This window comes from Eschrichtius robustus, chromosome 4, assembly GCF_028021215.1.
Source record: "Eschrichtius robustus isolate mEscRob2 chromosome 4, mEscRob2.pri, whole genome shotgun sequence".
Classification (NCBI taxonomy): Eukaryota; Metazoa; Chordata; class Mammalia; order Artiodactyla; family Eschrichtiidae; genus Eschrichtius; species Eschrichtius robustus.
This window is the reverse complement of record NC_090827.1, coordinates 87,872,971-87,891,587: the sequence shown is the minus strand read 5'-3', so window position 1 is coordinate 87,891,587 and position 18,617 is coordinate 87,872,971.

Here is an 18,617-nt window from a genome sequence, read left to right as displayed (position 1 = left end):
GGTCTAGGGAAGAGGTACCCTGATGGAAATTATTTTTATAATTCTCAATTATTTGTGATTTGTCAGTTGTGAAGGCCTCAAAAATTATGGTACAAAATATAAATAGTTTTATCCCATTTAGGGCAGACAGATTTGCTACAAGTCACTGATACTCCTATAGGCTTTTACTGTAATCAGGTCTGTTTCCTGAGTATGTGCCTGACCTTTAAAAGAACAAATAGTTATGTAATATTTCAGTACAGATGACTGAATGAATGAGTAGCAATTTGTGACCCAAATAAGTATACGGTAAGATATATAAATATTTGAGAAACTGGTACTAAATCAGATGCTCTGTGTTGGCTCCCCCAAATGTTTGGAATTGTGACTATGATTTACTTAAATAACACGTTCAAGTATATATATGTGTGTTTGTATTCTGACCATTTTGCTTTTGAGGAGAGTTATCTATGGAATGAAAGACATAATTTTTCTTTTTTTGGAAGTATTTAATGTTTGTGATTGCTGGTGGCGCTTAAAACTATGCAAAATAATTTTAAAGTATAAGAAAGAATTGGCAGATAAAGTGGGTATTGCTTATTTATGCACTACAGAATGCAGCATATCGTGTTACTACTGCTTTATAAGTTTATCAATGTGAAAAGCAGTTCTTGGCTCTAAGTGTATGCCTGATTTGAGCTTTTAAAACTCTACAATAGGGGTATAATAATATTACACGATCCTTGTTAGCACAGGAAACAAAAGCTTTTCTTTTTTTTTTTCTTTTTTTTTTTGTGGTGTTTTAAAGATGGATTTGGGCTTGGAAGAGTTGGAGCCAGGTATACTCTTGTACCTAGATGGAAACAGTGTTTGGATAGGAAAAGGAAGCTGTTTACAGTTAACTTGATTTCATGGAGATGTACAAAATGATGTTGTATTAATCACTTTTTCTAGTTCAAGAAACTTCAATTCCAGGGTACAAACCATTGATTTTAAAAATTTGCATTTCCATTCTTTTAGTACCAGTTAAAAATAAATGCTTAACATCAGCTATTTGCTGTCACTTGGGGAAGAAGGTAACTTGAAGTCATTTACTGATAAATAGCCTTTCTTCAAGTGTGACTTTTCTGCGTGTCTACATATTATGTCACATGTTCTGTTTGCACTGTTGCAATATGGATCAAAAAGCTTGTGGCATAAGGGTAGGGGAATGTCAGTATCTCACTTGTCCCATTTGTTCTGTTACTGCTCTATTGGACTGATCTACCCTCATAAACCTGTGCTCATCACCTGAATGTAAGTTGTGAATGTGTCACCTTTTGCTTGGTTATTTCAACCAAGCATTGAATATATACATATATATGTATATATTCAGTGCTGCTGTATATAATCAGGTGTGGCACATTTTATCGGTTTGGTCCTAGGGGGTGAGTGGATTCATATCATTTGCACTGTGCTGTTAAATGATCCTTGTGTGCTTGCTGTTACCTACTTTTTACAGGCATCATAATAAAAGCTAGACTATTTCTCTGGGGGGAAAGAGACTTATTTAATGTAATTTAAAGACTTTTCCAATAGAAAGTGAAATACTATTGAAAATAATATCTATTTTTTAGCTTTCAGCAATTGATGGTGCTTTGTTGTGGTGTCTGCTGGAAGTCTACTGCCATTATAGGGATTTTCATTAACCTCACTGAGAAAGAATCTTGCTTGTTAGCTTCTCTAGATCTCTATTCTAAACAATCTGTTAGTGATGATAAATTCTATAGGAGGATCTATTCTGAGCCGTTAACTTCCTGTAAGGGGAAAACTGGGTGGGTTACCAGAAAGACTATTGAAGCAGGGTGGGCTGGGGGTGGAGGGTTGGGTATTTGTCTTGAGAATTAAAAACTACGAAACACTTTTGTACACAACTGATTTTTTAAAAAATAAACACATTTTTAAAGATGTTGAATTTTTTTTCCCCCTTACTGGGAATTCTTAAAAATAAATGCATGCATGTTTTCCCCTGAAAATGGTTTATATCTTCTTTCTGGGTGCTCATCAATAGACAGGCAGTTAAGCCTCCACCTTGCTTTAAACAAGAAAAACAACCAGGTAGATATTTCTGCTAGGCAAGTTTTACAGTAATGAGTATATGTTGATAAATGCAATAAATTATATTAGTGCTTTGAATTTTAAAATAGGTTGAAATTCTAATTAAAACTATTTGAAAATATAACACTATTTGGCTAGATTCTAATCCAAAATTTAGAGTAATCCAGAGGTAGTTGATACTGAAAGTAGTATTTATTTTCATGTAAGCACACAAATCTTTCTGGAAAGAGTGCCTATACAGTGGCAAGGACTCTGAATTGTTTCAGCAAGTTCTGGGTAATACTATTCTGGATTACTTCTGCCTCTATTGACACTGATAATTAGAAGAGGCTATGTTGGTTAGGATTTGTATTATTTCATATGGCAAACTGATTGTTAACTTTGTGTCTCTAGGGCATTTATTACCAGCTTTCAGCAGGCTTATGAGTTACTATAGCCTGGAGATGGAATTGCTTCTCACTGGAATACCAGTATGAAGGGCTCTTTTCATGGAGCAAGCTATATCTTTACATATTAAAAATCAAGGATAACAAATGGAATTCGAGAGAGCTCTCATGCTAATCCTTAGCACAGGATGGTCAAATTGAAATGATAGTAAACACTTGGTATGTGTTTTGTTTCATTCATCAAAGAATTAAAGAATTAACATGAATTCTCAAGTTTTTAGGAGTATTTCCTACAGTAATATACTATCTACTCAAGTATTCATGTTGTAATGTTCATTTCCCCTCATTGAATTTCAGTAAAAGTATATTAAAGCACAACTTTATAAATCTACTTAATCTTTTATCATACTTTTTTTTTTTTTTTTTAAAGATTAGTTTTTTTGTTTTAATACTTTATTTATTTATTTTATTTATTTATTTATGACTGTGTTGGGTCTCTTAGTTTTCGTGTGAGGGCTTTCTCTAGTTGCGGCAAGTGGGGGCCACTCTTCATCGCGGCGCGGGGGCCGCTCTTCATCGCGGTGCGCGGGCCTTTCGCTATCGCGGCCCCTCCCGTTGCGGGGCACAGGCTCCAGACGCACAGGCTCAGCAGTTGTGGCTCACGGGCCCAGTTGCTCCGCGGCATGCGGGATCCTCCCAGACCAGGGCTCGAACCCGTGTCCCCTGCATTAGCAGGCAGACTCTCAACCACTGCGCCACCAGGGAAGCCCCAGAAATTACTTTTTAATAGGATGTTGACCAAAGTCAAGAAGGGCAATCTGTTTTAAATATTCAGTTTACAATACTTGATACTTGTAGAGCCTTTTTTCAAGATACACAGATAAAACAAGGCAAACACCGTATAAAACAGGGCAAAGTTTCAGAAACTCAGAGTATTTCATACTTAGTTAATATACCTAGTACTTTGTTTCTCCCTTACAGTGTAAAAGCTTAGCTACATGTACAGAATATACCTAATTTTTATTTAAGAGCAACAAATAGTGACTTTTCATCTCCTACACAGCTAACATTCAGCTCTCTAGTTATGTATTCCTCAGCTCTTCATTTTTAGTATGTGAAAAATATATATTCCCTTGCTATATGCATTCATTATTATTTGTATTATATTGATAGATGAATGACCTCCTGTCCTAAGTAATAGGAACAGGATTAATGATGTTCCAGTGGTATCTCCTAACCGTATTCATAGAATTAACAGAATTTTAAGGAAAAGGAGACCTTCCAGTCTCCTTTTTTAAAATAGATCAATTAAAATAAGTTTTATACCTAGAGTCACAGGTTATTTTGGGGGACAATCCCTTAATATTGTTATTTATATGTGCCTACTAAACCTGGTAGCTTTTTGAGACCTAAAATGCTATTCTTGTTTTCCTTAAAAATAGGAAATGTGGAGGGATCCTTTGCAAGCATGAAAAGGAAAACCAGTTCAGGTGAGAGTGAGGTCTTCATTCCAAGGGAAGTATATCCAAACCAGTCCTCGTGGTATGAATTGAATAGAATGTTTTGATGAACTAAGTTCAACTGTAGGGTTTCATGACTTCTACTGAAGTTGCTTTACATGCACCAGACACACTTTTTCCCTGATATTTGGAAGAATAGAATAAATAGCATTGTTCTTGGTTTATGCAACCCATAGAAAAAGATCTTTTAAACTGCAAAATCTAATTGGCCCTAAAAATCATTGTATTCCATTACAGATACTTCAATTCTTAATTGCATAATGTCATACTTCTGTGTATATGAGGAGAAGAGGTAGTTCATCTTCGGTTAGTTAACCTTAAGATGTCATGACCTGGAGGTAAAACAAAGGCAAAATTTTAATAAGGAAACAAATTCAGGATAATAGTCTGCTGAGGCGATTATTAGCATGGTTGATTTTCTTCATTAAAAAATTATTTTTCCAAATAATGTGCATTTTTAAAATTTATTTATCTATTTTTGGTTGCATTGGGTCGTCTTTGCTGCGCGCGGGCTTGCTTTAGTTGCGGCCAGTGGGGGTTACTCTTCGTTGCGGTGCATGGGCTTCTCATTGCGGTGGCTTCTCTTGTTGCCGAGCATGGGCTCTAGGCATGCGGGCTTCAGTAGTTGTGGCGCTCTGGCTCTAGAGCGCAGGCTTAGTAATTGTGGTACGTGGGCTTAGTTGCCCCACAGCATGTGGGATCCTCCTGGACCAGGGCTCAAACCCGTGTCCCCTGCTTTGGCAGGCGGTTTCTTAACCACTGTGCCACCAGGGAAGTCCCATAAACGTGTATTTTTAAAAATTAGTGGCAAAGAGTCCACAGTGGAAAATGTGTGATCCTCTTCCTACCTCTACTACTAATCCATAGAGACAGTAGCTTCTGAATATCTCTTGATTTTTGTTTTTGAGTTGTCTCCAGGTCACTAAGCAATATGCTTATCCCTCTTTAAGTAACTCTAGGCTTTGTTTGTAACAGTAAGTTAATTACATTTCTCTTCCATCAATTATACCTAGTATCTCTTCACTCCCTATTTTTATCCCTAACCTTTATCTTCACTTAGTAATGGAATTTAGGTTGAGGGAGGGCTGTTGCATACACAAAAGCATTGAGAAAGTAGTGTGACTTCGGCGGCAGGGCATGTACAGGTAAGGGGCATTTACTCACTGAAACAAATTGCTTTGGAACTGAGGTAGAGGTAAGATTCAAAAGTAAACTGAAAGAAGGAGACTGTGATACCTAGATTGGGGTAGTAATTAAAAGATGAAGAGATAGGGAGAGATTATGAAAGGAAGAAAGAAAGGCAAGATGTAGTAAAAGAAGATCAAGGTTGTGAACCTTGATCACACCCTCCCGTGGAAGGGAGAGTAGGAGGGGAAAAGAGTGCCTGTGTGGGAAGACATGCATGTAGGGAGTGTAGTCAAAGACCTTGGCCCTAAATGGTAATCCTTTTAATTTGTTCTAGTTGCCAGTCCTATATTCTAGCCCCAACCCTTTAAACTCGATTCAGTAGATTGATATTCTCTTCACTGGGCCTTTGAGTAAGCTTCTTCTCTTCTCAAGGAAACCTCCTTATACTGTTTATTACTTTCTACAGGTCTTAGTTGTGGTTTATTTTGGTACTATCTAGCCATTCTTTCCTCCATATCTCTTTTCATTAAACTATTCATGCTTTTATTTCCTTTTCCTACTCCACTTCTTATCACATTTACAAAATGCTGCCTCCTGAATAGTCTGCATCTTTTCTTCGTTTGTTAACTCTCACAATTTGGGCCTGGCCTTCATCATAATTCTAAATTTGTTCTGAAAATCCTACAGCCCTTCACTTCAAATTACAGATACAAAAAAATGAGGCCCTGACTTACCCAGAGATAACAAAACATTGTCAGACTGAGAACTGGGGTTTTCTATCCACTATATCTCTTTCTTTACTTTTATTTTTAAAAGCAGTTATAGTGGTAAAAATGTGCTAATTTCAGGAACCTTAGACTCAAAAAACTTTTAATTCTACATCCTAGAGTTACGTATTTTGGAGTATTCTCTCCTTGCTGTGCTGTTTTTACACAATTAAGTTAATAGTATATAATTGTCAATATTTGACTTTTTAAAACTGATAATCACAGTTCTTTAAAAACTCTTGGGAATTCCCTGGCGGTCCAGTGGTTAGGACTCGGTGCTTTCACTGCTGGGGCCTGAGTTCAGTCCCTGGTCAGGGAACTAAGATCCTGCAAGGCACGCAGCGCAGCCAAAATTAAATAAACAAAAAATTAAAAATTCTTTACATGAATATTTTAAATAGCTATAAATAGGTCTTTGAGTAGGGCTACCATATTTTACATATCAATTACCCTATTAGATGTGTGGATGGTTTCCTATTTTTCTGTATTACAAATTATGCTGCCTGGACTTTAATTTAACGTAATGGGTACCACTAATGCTTTAATATTAGCTGCCTCCTAAAACTCCACTGAAATGACATATTTCTAAAGGAATAAATCTGTAGTGCCACAGAATGGAAGATGGAAAGCAGACTGAAGAGTAGAAACTGATTTGGTATAGTAGAGGAAGTTCAAACCTAAAAATTTGACTATGGAAGGAATGCTTATTTAGAAGCAAGCTGATTTGCTCCTTAAGACTCAGAATAACCTAGAAATGGGAGAAAAAAGACACTGCTGAATGTAAGGGTGAGATTTTGAGCTGGAAGTAGGGTTGATTGAAAGTCTATTCCTTTCTACCCAGTTAGGTAGGTAGGTAGGTATTTTACTACTGTCCTCTTATCATGGAATGAGAATTGCTGTCTTATGAATTTGAAACAAGTCTTCAGACTGAGAGATACCAGTCATAGATTGAAAATGAAGATAAGTTAAAATTCTGTGTACTTGGATGGCATATTCCTAGTTTCTAGAATGGTGACAAGTCTCAAGGAAAAAGGAGGGAGGATCCTTTTCTGTAGAAACTCAGTGGTCCTAGAAAAATACCTCGAAAGGGATTCGGACATTTGAAGATTTTCCAGTGAGAAAGTTGAGTCCCCACCAAGTGAATTTCAAAGTATGAACAAACTCAAAAATCACTAGATTTTTGAAGATTGATCCAGCACTAATAACCGAGACCAAAACAGGATTGATAACAGAAAGAAGAAAACCTGAAAATGAATGTTTTCAAAGGTAAGAAATTGTATCTATGAAGAAGGTACAGAATGCTTTAAAGAATAGATTTTATAAATATAGCTCAAAAATTAGTTAAAACATTTGAAGTTTAAGGAGTATAAGAAAGAATAAATAATCCAAAAATACAGATTTTTCTTTAAGAGGTCCACTCCAGATTGTCCAACATCTAACTACTAGGAGTTTCTTAAAGGAAATGGAATAAAGCAAAGGATCAAGAAAATAATCAAGGATACTTGACACTCTTCACTTTGAAAGCATTCAGCACAATGAATGCAATGAATGGGAAAAGACCCATAATAAGGCATATTTTGTTTCAGAACATTAGGAGAAATGAGAAAGTCTAAAAAACGGGATTGGAATATGGAGAGTGGGCCCCTAAAATGAAGTGGGAATAAGAATGGTATCAAGTTTCTCAGTAGTGATACGGGAAGCAATGACTTCTAAGTTTTGAGTGAAAATTATTTCTAACAGAGTTCTATTCCCAGCTGAGGTACCGGTGTAGAATAAAGATACTTTCATATATTCCAAGTGTCAAAGAATTTTTTTGTCTTCCCATTGTCCCTTTCTTGGTAAGTACTTGAATGACCTACTCCACCAAAATGGAGGAGTAAGCCATGCAAAAGAAAGATGAGATACAAACCAGAGCTTGTTATTTCTGGGATAAATGAAGAGAAATCCAGAATGCCAGCTGTGCAGCAGCGTTGAGCAGCCATTTCAGTACATAGAGGACTAGAAGGATGAAATAGTTTGGGGTAAGACTAATAAAATGAAAGAAAGGAACTGATAGATGATCTGATGGTAGCCAATAAACAGTAGTCACAGTACTCTTAATCAGTCTTTCAGTGCCTCACCCTTAACCGTATGCAAAAAAACTAAGATAAAAAATTTGAGAAATGCCTTGAACATGAAAGAAAGCAAGATGAAAAAAAAAACTGGAGGAAACAATGTAGGGAACAGAAGAGTAGTTAAAAGTCTAGTTATTCTTAATTGACACTGAAGAATTCTTTGCACCCATACAACACTAACAAGAAAAAAGGATCTTTAAGAAATAAGAACTTTTAAAAATTTAAAATGATCATGAAGTTAAATAATTGATTCTCGGACTTCCCTGGTGGCGCAGTGGTTAAGAATCTGCCTGCCGACGCAGGACACACTGTTTCGAGCGCTGGTTGGGGAAGATCCCACATGCCGTGGAGCAACTAAGCCTGTGCGCCGGAACTACTAAGCCTGCGCTCTAGAGCCCACAAGCTACAGCTACTGAGCTACGTGCCACAACTACTGAAGCCCGCATGCCTGGAGCCCATGCTCTGCAACAAGAGAAGCCACAGCAGTGAGAAGCCCATACACTGCAACGAAAATTAGCCACTGCTCACTGCAACTAGAGAAAGCCCGTGCACAGCAAGAAAAACCCAACACAGCCATAAATCAATCAATCAATCAATCTTATTAAAAAAAATTGATTCTCTTTCAGATTTATTTCTGTCCTGACAGGATTTAAGGGAGACCCAAAGCATTCCTTATAAGACCTCCATGATCTGTCACACACTTTATCACCACAAACTGCCTAAGGAACCCATCCCAAGAAGGAAGCTATAATCGTAACAAACTATACAACTTCTAGAGCTTTTTCAAGACTAATCACATCATGCTTTTTATCTGGTTTATCTGATTCATCCAGTTCAAGACTCAAAGGTTATTTGACCTAAAACAGAGAGTTTTAACCCTAAGAAACTAATTCCTAATCTGACTGAGTCTTACTAACTGACCATTTCTCCACCTCCTTCCACTGTGCCCTAATTTTTAGAATTGTCATAAACAAAATTGAAGCTTGCCTACTCCCTGAGCCCAGTGTTTTCCCCAGAGTCTCCTCAGTTGGTAGCTATACTTTTTTATGTTGACAATCATGTAATCTGTGAATAGAGGCAGTTTTACTTCATTTTCAACCTGTCTTATTATTTTAGCTATAGGTTTTTTATAGATGTTCTTTATTAAGTTAGGGAAATTTCCTTCTATTTATAAGCTTAACGGATGTTGAATTTTGTCATGCTTTTTCTACATTTATTGAGATAATCATGAGGCTTTTCTTAGTCTGAAATGGTGATTAATTTTCAAATGTTGAACCAGCTTTGCATTCTTGGAATGAACCCCACTTGGTCATGATGTATTATCCTTTTTATATGATGCTGGATTCAGTTTGCTAATATTTTGTTGAGAATTTTTGCACCTATGATCATAAGGGATATTGGTTTTTAGTTTTCTTGTTACCTTTGGTTTTGCTAATGGTGGCCTCATAAAATGAGTTGAGAGGATTTTCTTTTTTTTTTGTTTTGGGGTTATTTTTGGCTGCATTGGGTCTTAATTGCTGCACACGGGCTTTCTCTAGTTGTGGCAAGTGGGGGCTACTCTTTGTTGCGGTGCGCGGGCTTCTCATTGCAGAGCACAGGCTCTAAGCGCGCGGGTTTCAGTAGTTGCAGCTCGTGGGCTCAGTAGTTGTGGTTCGCGGGCTCTAGAGTGCAGGCTCAGTAGTTGGGGCACACGGGCTTAGTTGCTCCTTGGCTTGTGGGATCTTCCCGAACCAGGGTGCCTGTGTCCTCTGCTTTGTCAGGTGGATTCTTAACCACTGCGCCACCAGGGAAGTCCCTGCTCTTTTTTCTTATCGTAGAATCTTAAGTTCCTGATTTTAGAGCTTTCTTTTTTTTCTAATATAAGCACTTAATGCTTACATTAGAAAAACTATAAAACACTGCTTTAGATTCATCTCACAGATTTTACTGTTATATTTTAGTTTTTTTCAGATTAAATTATTTTTTAAATTCTCCTGAGACTTCCTCTTTGATCCAAGGGCTACTTAGATGATAGTATATTGTTTAATTCCAGATATTTGGTGGTTTCCCAGATATTTCTGTTATTTATTTCTAATTTAATTTTATTAGGATCCAATAATATATTTTTTCAGATTTTTATTATTTTAAGTTTATTAAGATTTGTTGGGCTTCCCTGGTGGCGCAGTGGTTGAGAATCTGCCTGCCAATGTAGGGGACATGGGTTCGAGCCCTGGTCTGGGAAGATCCCACATGCCACGGAGCAACTAGGCCTGTGAGCCACAACTACTGAGCGTGTGCGTCTGGAGCCTGTGCTCCGCAACAAGAGAGGCCGCGATAATGAGAGCCCCGCGCACCACGATGAAGAGTGGCCCCGCTTGCCGCAACTACAGAAAGCCCTCGCACAGAAACGAAGACCCAACACAGCCAAAATAAATAAATAAATTTAAAACAAATTCTCTAAAAAAAAAAAGAAATGGATTCCTTTAAAAAAAAGATTTGCTGTATGGCATGGAACATATGGTCTGTTTTGGTGAGTGTTACATGTGTATTTGGAAAGAAGTATAACCTGACATGGTTGAGTGGAATATTCTGAATGTCAATTAAGGTGGTTGAAAGTGTTGCTCAGGTCATCTATGTCCTTATTAATTTCCTGCCTACTTGTACTATCAATTACTGAGAGGAGTTTTGAAGTCTCCAACTATATTGATGGATTTATATATTTTTCTTTTCATATCATTTATTTTTGCCTTGTGTGTTTTGAAGTTCACTTGTTTTAGATGCATACACATTCAGTGTTGTTCTGTCTTGAGGAATTGACATCTGTTATTGTCCAGGGTCCCTCTTTGTCTCTGATACAATTCCTAGTTTTGAAGTCTACTTTATCTGAAATTAATATAAACACTTGAGCAGCTAGTGTTTGCATGATACATCTTTCTCCATCCTTTTACTTTTAATATATCTGTGTCTTTAAAGTAGATTTCTTATCACTAGCATATATATAGTTGGATCTTGCTTTTTAATCCACTCTGACAATCTCGTGTCTTTTAATTGGTGTGTTTAGACCATTTCCATCTAAAGTGATAACTTACATAGTTGATTTAAAATCTTCAGTAACTTTTTTTAATTTTTTGGCTGTGCCGTGCACATGTGAGATTCTAGTTCCCCCACCAGGGATTGAACCTGCACCCCCAGCAGTGGAAGCGAGGAGTCTTAACTACTGGATGGCTTGGGAAGTCCGTTCAGTAACTGTCTTTAATCCCACACCCCACATTCCTAAAGGTGAGACAGATACACTCCCTGTTATTCACCTTCTTCTTCACCCAGTTTAGATTCCATGGGCCATCACTATAATCATCCCCTTATCGTTTGCTTCCTGACCTTCCTTGCAATATTTCATCTCTGCCTAGTCAGCTCCTATATATACCTGTATAGCTGTTTTTACCTGGAGAAAAACAGTTGTGCTGTTACTGTGAACTGATAACCACTATTCTGAAGTGGGCCTTTAGCACCTAGCTAAAATCTTATATCTCTCTGATCATTTCAGTCTTCCACTCTCTGAGGTGACTGTTGCACAACTTACTTGCCTCAAATCTCCAACAGCTTCTAATTCCTCACAACTAATGAACTAATTTTTTATATTGAGAGATAGAAGCAAGGAGCACTAAATCTTTTCATTATCAAATTTATCTTCCTGCCTGCATCTGGTGTTATATACTCTGTCTTCCCTCTCATCTATTTAAGGACTTTACTCCCATCTTTCTCCTGCATTGTTAATTTCCCCTTTTTTACTTTAACATACAAACTGGGTATTACAGCAAGTCCCCTACATACAAACCTTCAAGTTGCGAATTTTCAAAGATGTGAACATGCATTCACATGTCCAGCCTTGTAAGTTCACGTGTCTGGCGTACTTTGTCACGTGTGTGCATCCTCTGCAAGTGGTTGTGTTTTTGTGTACTTTACAGTACTGTATAGAGTACAGAAGTACAGTATCTTTATTTCAAGCCCAGGATGTCTGGAAGCAAGCATAAAAGCAGCAGTGATGTAGCTGGTACTATACTTTTCAAGGTACTGTACTGTAAGATTAAAAATGTTTTCTTAGTTTTTTATGTTTGTTTTTTTATGTACTATTTGTGTGGAAAGTATTTTTAAACCTGTTACAGTACAGTACTATATAGCTGATTGTGTTAGTTGGGTACCTAGTCTAACTTTGTTGGACTTAGGAACAAATTGGACTTATCAACGTGCTCTTGGAACAGAACTCGTTCATATGTAGCAGACTTACTGTATGTCTCCATCTTAAAGAGAAAAAGGAAGCCTTTATAGGCTCTTACCCCATCCAGTCTAGGAATTGAACTCATGCATGCAACTCACCTGCATGCTTTTAACCGTTATGTGGGACATTTCAAACTTAGGTTTAAAAACAGAATCCTGGGAATTCCCTGGTGGCCCAGTGGTTAGGACTCCACACTTCCACTGCAGGGGCCTGGGTTCTATCCCTGGTCAGGGAACTTAAGATCCTGCAAGCTGTGCGGTGCGGCCAAAAAAAAAAAACAATCCTCTTCCCTCTCCATTACCACCCAAATCTGCTGCTTCCTTCATCTTTCCTTAGGTGGTTGAATGGTACATCATTTATCCAGTTGCTCAAGCAAAAACCTCCCAAATCATCCTTCATTCCTTTCTCTGCCTAATGGCCCATGTTCATTAGCAACTCTTATTAGCTCAACCTTTAAATATATTCTGGCTCTGATTTCCACTTACTGCTGTCTGCTACTTTCCTAACCAAGCCACTATCACATTTGCTTCGACTATTAAACTTGTAGGTGTCCCTACTTCCACTCTTGAGCTCCTACAGTCCATCTACTACACAGCAGCCAGATTGTTATTTTTTAAAGTAGTACTTACCTGCTCAGAATGGCTTAATTTAGAATAAAATCCATGATCCTTACCATGTCCATAATATGACTCTATGTGACATTACCACCCCCTCTGCTCCTGACTATTCCTCCAACCTTATCCCTTTCTCTCCCTTGCTCATTCTATACTAGATGTACTAGCCTCTTGGTATTTGTCAAACATACCAGGCTTCTTGCAACCTCAGGTCTTTTGTATAGCCTGTTCCCTCTGCTTGGAATGCTTTTCCCCCAGATCCTCACATGTCTTGCTTAATCATTTATGTTGCTGTTCTAATGTCAGGCCTTCCCTGACCATCCTAACTAAAACAGCTTTTACTTCCATTCATGTCTCCTCCTGCCTGTTTAATTTTTCTTTATGGTGCTTTATGGCACTTACTATTAACCCACTTTTCAATTTAGTTCAACATGAGGATTGGGATTATCTTACTACTTTATCTCCAGGTACCAGAACATTGCCTGGGACATAGAAGAATATAGTAGTTCAGTCATCAGTAAGCACTTGTTGAATGAATGAATGAATAGAAATGTAATAGAGCAGCGGTCCCCAACCTTTTTGGCACCAGGGACTGGTTTCATTGAAGACAGTTTTTCCACCGGGGGTTGGGGGGTGGTTTCAGGATGATTCAAGCGCATTGCATTTATCGTGTGCTCTATTTCTATTATTATTACATTGTAACATGTAATGAAATAATTATACAACTCACCATAATGCAGAATCAGTGGGAGCCCTGAGCTTATTTTCCTGCAACTAGATGGTCCCATCTGGGGGTGATGGGAGACAGTGACACCCGACGTGTGTTGCTTATGTCCAGTCTACTCCGTAAGATGCAGCTTGTCACTTGCCACTCGCTGATAGGTTTTGATATGAGTCTGCAAGCAACTGATTTATTATGGTCTCTGTGCAGTCACACCTCTCTGCTAATGATAATCTGCATTTGCAACCACTCCCCAGCCCTAGCATCACCGCCTCAGCTCCACCTCAGAGCATCAGGCATTAGATTCTCACAAGGAGCGCGCAGCCTAGATCCCTCGCGTGCGCAGTTCACAGTAGGGTTCACGCTCCTATGACAATCTAATGCTGCTGCTGATCTGACAGGAGGAGGAGCTCAGGCGGTAATGCAAGCGATGGGGAGTGGCTGTAAATAACAGATGAAACTTCCCTCGCTTGCCTGCCGCTCACCTCCTGCTGTGCGGCCCGGTTCCTAACGGGCCACAGACTGGTACCGGTCCGTGGCCCGGGGCTTCTGAACCCCTGTAATAGAGGATGTCTCAATCAGAAAAACAAAACCAAAAGGCAGTTAGAAAATAGAAGCAAGAATATGAGGAATGGACCAAACCAGAAGGAAAACAGAATAAACTCCACCAAGAGAGAATAGAGAAATGAGGGGTTCTATTACCAAAGAAATAGTACAAGAAAAATGTAGAGCTGAATGACAAATTTCCAGATTGAAAGACCCACCAGCTCAGTGTAATCAATCAAAAAATGACATATCTTTGTCAAATTTTAGAGCACTGGCAGAAGAAAAGATCCTTAAAAGCCCCTTGAAAGAAAAGAAGATCAATAACATCAGATTTATTTAAAACTACACTGTATTCTAGGAAAGAGTGGAGCAGTTTTTAACTGCTAGTAAAAATTATTTTTCCATCTAAATTTTCATTCAGTTGTTAGTCATTTATTAGGATGGAATAAACTTTTTAACATTCAAAGATTCAGAAATTTTACTTATACATGCCATCTTAAGAAGTTGCTTGTAGATAGGCTGTAGCAAGAGTATATCAAAAATAAAGATACTTGGGGTCAAAGAAACAGTGGAATTACTCCAGAAGAGTAATACAGGAAAGACCCATGATGACAGCACAAAAAGAAACCCTTTGTTAGAGCAGGACAGAGGGCATTGAGAGGGCTTTTTGACTCTTAGAAAAAAAGACTTGATAAAATATTAGATATAGAGACAGATTGCCTTATTGCATAACCTCATTTATTCTTTCCATGTGAGTGGAGCCCCTGATATTGCACAGTTCATGTCCCACATGGATGAAGCAACTAGAAATGCACAAGAGAAAGACAAGTGTAAACTCGAGTACAAGACCCACAGTAATAGGAATAGCTAACATTTTTTGGCTATATACTAAGTACCAGTAATTGTTCTATGTACTTTTACATGTATTAACTGTATTTAATCTGATTTTATTTTATTTGTTTATTTCTTTAAAGAGGTATTTTTAAAAAAAATTTATTTAATTTATTTATTTTTGGCTGCATTGGGTCTTCGTTGCTGCGCGCGGGCTTTCTCTAGTTGCTGCGAGCGGGGGCTACTCTTCATTGTGGTGGCTTCTCTTGTTGTGGAGCATGGGCTCTATGTGCGTGGCTTCAGTAGTTGTGGCTCTCGGGCTCTAGAGTGCAGGCTCAGTAGTTGTAGTGCATGGGCTTAGTTGCTCTGTGGCATGTGGGATCTTCCCAGACAAGGGATTGAACCCGTGTCCCCTGCGTTGGCAGGCTGATTCTTAACCACTGTGCCACCAGGTAAGTCCCTAATCTGATTTTAAAACAACCTTGTAGATCCTGTGCTCATTTTACACATGAGGAAATGGCAGAAAGATAAAATAACTTCCTCAAAGTTAACACTGCTAAGAACTACCTTATTCAGGGTTTGAACTCCAATATGGGCTGCAATATAGCAATTAAACTACACAACTTGGTACTTTATGAGCAACATTTGCAAGGCAGTAAACACTGATAATCGATTTAACCAAATGTAGTGATAAATCTGAATTGCAAGATGAGGGGGATGGCTCTTAGAATGTCAGATTTTCATCTCAGAGCAGATTGTAGATATATCCAGAATTTATAAACTAAGAAATAGTATTCAAAGTACATTATTTTAAAATATGATGGCAAATATCCAAAGAAATGGCCGAGAAAGCTTATCTCTAAAGAGTAAGACCAGAGATTGAAAAAGGCTGGGCAAAAGACTGTTATTTTCACTATAAGCCTTTTGTTTCTTTAACTACCATTTATTTATTCTTTTCATAAAAATATGTTTATATTAAAAGAACTTCCATTTTCACCCTATAGTAATGATTCTCTAAGTACACATTGTACTTTCTGCCTCTGTGCATTTAAAATTACTGTTTCTTCTTTTGGATACGATTCTCTTCCTTTTCTAGAAATTGAAATCTTATCCTTCAAGTCCACCCCTAAATGCCTCCTCAGATCTCCCATAGGACTCCGTAAGCGTTCTAGTACTTATGTACATCCTACCTTATATCCTTTTTAGTTGTTGACCCAGTTGACTGTAAACTCTTTTCTTTTTTGGCCGAGCTGCATGGGTTGTGGAATCTTATTTCCCCGATCAGGGATTGAACCCAGGGCCACAGCAGTGAAAGCGCTGAGTCCTAACCACAGGACTGCAAGGGAACTCCCTGTAACCTCCTTTTTTTTTTTTATTGTAAACTCCTTAAACACGATCTTGTTACTCTCATGACATAAAATAGGCACTCAGTGAATGTCAAATGAATTGAATTATGTGTGTACTGAAGAAATAAATATCAAGAGGAGCAGAGAAAACGGAACTAAGGAGGCACCATCAGCAACATTAAAGGCATCAGAAAGATGGAGCAGATTTGAGCTGGTCATTTCATATGGACAATATTTTTGGCATTTTGTTGTTTTCTTGCAATCTCTGAGCAGTTTTGATCACATGATAGGATTAACAGCTAGTCTAGAAGTTACAGTGGTGAGCTAAAACTTCCGAAGTTTGGCTGTTTAAAATAATTACCAAGTAGAGTCAGGTGAAGGTTTGCTTTCTTTCGAAGATATGATAAACTTGTGCACAGATACTTCTTTGTGACAAAAGGAGAAACGCCAGTAGGGAGAGAGAAATTGAAGATGTTGGGGAGATGGAAAATACTATCTTTTTTGTGGGAAGAGTGGTCTACAGAACATGTGTGGATTCTATAATCAAGAAATACATTAGATATAAAATGCTGTAAAATGTATTATTACTGTTTTGAAGGAATTATTGTCTAGAGTGTAGATTGCTGTAAATATACCCTGTAGGAAGTAGGGAGAGTCATAGAGGTCTTTCAGGCAATCCCTCTCGTTTTTACTAGTGAGAAACTCAAGTTGAGATTTGACTTGCCTAAGGTTCATATATACATTGTTAATAAATCATGTAGCTGAAATTAAGACTACCTCCAAATCCATGTTCTTTATATCTTCCAACCCAGTCTGAAATATCCTGTCTCCCTGCTGATTAAATCCCTTTTTAACTAAATGTCACTTTTCTGAAACTTTCCCTCTTACATCTCTCTGAACTCCCTCTCATTCAGACACAGTAAATTTTTTCGGAACGCTTATAGTTCTTTGTGTAAACTTTTATTATAGCACACATCACACTGTATTAGCACAGTTTGTTTTAATCTCAGTCTTTTCCTCCTTAACGGTTAGAGTCATGTCTTTTTTACCTGTAACCCTAGCACAGAGACTGGCAGAGTACTGGTGCTCAATAATGTCTTCCGATGGGAATTCTTATTATTATGAACCATTTTGATCTGTGAAAATGGTACCAAAGGTGCTATTTATAAGCCATGCCAAAAATATTCAGGGAGTTTGTGTTTGTGGGCAAAATTTTGGAAATAAAAGACATCTAAATAGCCAAACAGAAATGTAAGATGTCTCAACTCAAAAGGCCCACAGGACTTGGGTAATTCTAGGCCTTAGTGATCAGATTCTAGGCCTCGTGAAAGTCAGGTGAAGCGCTATTCTAAGAAATGATTTGGAAGAAAAGGGAAAGTGAATTGAGTATAAAATAGCTCTGTTTATAAGGGCCCTATATCATATATTTCTTTTAAAGGTCTGTTTCTACTCTACCTCTTTCCCATACTTCCTTTCATTTATACCTTGACAAGCATCAAAAAAGATTTGAGGCAAGTTTTAAAAGCAAGTAGAATAAATTAATGGTAAAATAATTGTATTAGGGTCAAGGAGAGGAGAATAGAGAGTCAAGAGCAGAGACATCCCAAAGTGCTCATTCCTCTCAGTGGGCCCAAACCAAAGTGCCATTGGTGCTGTGTCTGGTTCCGCATTTTGGATCTCTGGGTAACATCTATTTCTCTTCTTACTCTGATCCTGTCTAGATATTACGTAACCTGTGGACTAAATTGAAAAGTTAACTGCAAAACATCTTGTATATAAAACAGTGTAGAAGAAAAAAGTGGAAAATAGATTAAAATATATAAATATATATTATTTAAATTTTTATATAGATTACTAAAATATGTTATATAAATCATATAGCAAGAGACTATAGTTCATTGCTGCAATCTTTAGATCTGCAGCTGGTCATGAGGCAGTAGTTGACAGATATTACCATTATGATTTTCCTATATCTATTCCAAATTCACCTTGCATTTCGCTAGCACTTTGATAGATTGAGTTTTTTTCATTAGGATATTATTCTCCCTGGATTCCTCCCGTACCCCCTCCCTGCCACAGTTATGGAACAGTAACTCATTTACCTATTCGATAATATAGATCAGTCATTCCAGTCACTATAACATTTCTCTGTCAGTGATGTACCCAGCCTCTTCAACACCTGTAGTGCATCATTTTTTAACATCCTTTATTCTACAAAATTATTTCCAGTGATCATTGAAATAATAATAAAACAGTGAAAATTTTCTTTAATTGAACTTCATATATGTATAATCATTTAAAATTTTAGAGTAA